General features: G+C 53.5%; 1 non-coding gene across 1 annotated transcript in view; it reads right to left on the reverse strand.

The window, feature by feature from the left end:
* Positions 1-1,533, reverse strand: part of LOC144418884 (small subunit ribosomal RNA) — a 1,810-nt gene extending 277 nt beyond the window's left edge. The window contains exon 1 of the ribosomal RNA XR_013473718.1: positions 1-1,533. This exon is cut by the window's left edge and continues 277 nt beyond it. This is a non-coding gene — a ribosomal RNA (small subunit ribosomal RNA).
* Between the last annotated feature and the right edge of the window lie 967 nt (positions 1,534-2,500).

Below are 2,500 nucleotides of genomic sequence, written 5' to 3' on the forward strand. Positions count from 1 at the left end.
GGTTCAACGGGTTACCCGGACCTTTCGGCCTAGGTTAGACACTCGCTGCTTCACTCAGTGTAGCGCGCGTGCGGCCCCGGACATCTAAGGGCATCACAGACCTGTTATTGCTCAATATCGTGTGGCTAAACGCCACTAGTCCCTCTAAGAAGTTAGACGCCGACCGAGAAGGTCGCGTAACTATTTAGCATGCCAGAGTCTCGTTCGTTATCGGAATTAACCAGACAAATCGCTCCACCAACTAAGAACGGCCATGCACCACCACCCACAGAATCAAGAAAGAGCTCTCAATCTGTCAATCCTACCTGTGTCCGGGCCGGGTGAGTTTCCCCGTGTTGAGTCAAATTAAGCCGCAGGCTCCACTCCTGGTGGTGCCCTTCCGTCAATTCCTTTAAGTTTCAGCTTTGCAACCATACTTCCCCCGGAACCCAAAGACTTTGGTTTCCCGGAAGCTGCCGGAAAGGTCGTCATGGTAACGCCTCCCGATCGCTAGTTGGCATCGTTTATAGTCAGAACTAGGACGGTATCTGATCGTCTTCGAACCTCTGACTTTCGCTCTTGATTAAAGAAAACATTCTTGGCGAATGCTTTCGCAGTAGTTCGTCTTCCGCCGATCCAAGAATTTCACCTCTAACGGCAGAGTACGGACGCCCCCGTCTGTCCCTCTTAATCATTACCTCGTGCTCCGAAAACCAACAAAATAGAACCGAGGTCCTATTCCATTATTCCATGCAACACTATGCAGGCGAACAGCCTGCTTTGAACACTCTAATTTTTTCAAAGTAAACTTATCGGCCACCGCCGACACTCAGTCAAGAGCACCGACGGAGAACCGAAGGTGAGGCGAACGCAACCAGTGACACGCCTTGCGACGGACCGGCGGCGCTCGCCCAAAATCCAACTACGAGCTTTTCAACCGCAACAACTTTAGCATACACTGTTGGAGCTGGAATTACCGCGGCTGCTGGCACCAGACTTGCCCTCCAATGGATACTCGTTAAGAGTTTTAGGATGTACTCATTCCAATTACAGGGCCTCGTTAGAGTCCTGTATTGTTATTTTTCGTCACTACCTCCCCGTGTCGGGAATGGGTAATTTGCGCGCCTGCTGCCTTCCTTGGATGTGGTAGCCGTTTCTCAGGCTCCCTCTCCGGAATCGAACCCTGATTCCCCGTTACCCGTTATCACAAAGGTAGGCACGTAGCGTACCTTCGACAGTTGATAGGGCAGACACTTGAATGATACGTCGTCGGTGCAGAGACCGTACGATCCGCGTGGTTATCCAGAGTCATCAAACGTCACAGGACGAACCCGGTCGGTTTTGATCTGATAAAAGCGCGCCTCCCGAAGTCGGCGCTTAATGCATGTATTAGCTCTAGAATTACCACAGTTATCCACTTCGCTTACGAGACCAAATAAACCAAGACTGATTTAATGAGCCATTCGCAGTTTCGCTTTACGAGAACTCGTACTTGCACCTGCATGGCTTAATCTTTGAGACAAGCATATCACTACTGGCAGGATCAACCAGATAGCTGCGACAGCTGCGCTCGGCCCTTGCTGGGCCGCCCGGCGCGTGCTCGTCGCATTCGTTTAAGACCGAGGCGATCGCCTGCGGCCGTACTCAGCTTCGACAGTCGCTGGCCGCGACGTCCACGCCCTCGCCGGCAGTGCCAGGCGGAGCGATTTGCGTTTTTTCTTTGCTCGCCCTCTCTCGGGCTCGATCCATTCAGTTTCGCACAAACAAGAGCTCTGCCGGCCGCCTGCAGCGGTGCCTAAAACCCGGGCATAACAATGCGACCGTTCTGCTAGGCCGACAAGCGCTCAAGCCAGACGCTCGATCGAACGCCCCCTACATATTAGTCGAGACAACGGCTCGCTCATTAGCATCGCGTTTGTACTTTAACTTTTTTTGGCTCGGCTTCTTTCGACGCCGATGCCGGCGACGCAGCACTCTCTCGCCCGCCAGCCACCGAGAAAAGGGTGCGCTCCGCCCGGCCCCGCACCGCTCTTTCTTGGCTCATTCGAAATTACTGTCTTTCGCTCTGACATGCCTTACCTAGGGTTAGGTTAGTATGCTTGCACGTTTGTACTTTAACTTTTTTCGGCTCGGCTTCTTTCGACGCCGATGCCGGCGACGCAGCACTCTCTCGCCCGCCAGCCACCGAGAAAAGGGTGCGCTCCGCCCGGCCCCGCACCGCTCTTTCTTGGCTCATTCGAAATTACTGTCTTTCGCTCTGACATGCCTTACCTAGGGTTAGGTTAGTATGCTTGCACGTTTGTACTTTAACTTTTTTCGGCTCGGCTTCTTTCGACGCCGATGCCGGCGACGCAGCACTCTCTCGCCCGCCAGCCACCGAGAAAAGGGTGCGCTCCGACCGGCCCCGCACCGCTCTTTCTTGGCTCATTCGAAATTACTGTCTTTCGCTCTGACATGCCTTACCTAGGGTTAGGCTAGTATGCTTGCACGTTTGTACTTTAACTTTTTCCGGCTCGGCTTC

This window comes from Styela clava, unplaced genomic scaffold (assembly GCF_964204865.1).
Source record: "Styela clava unplaced genomic scaffold, kaStyClav1.hap1.2 HAP1_SCAFFOLD_173, whole genome shotgun sequence".
In the NCBI taxonomy this organism is placed as follows: domain Eukaryota; kingdom Metazoa; phylum Chordata; class Ascidiacea; order Stolidobranchia; family Styelidae; genus Styela; species Styela clava.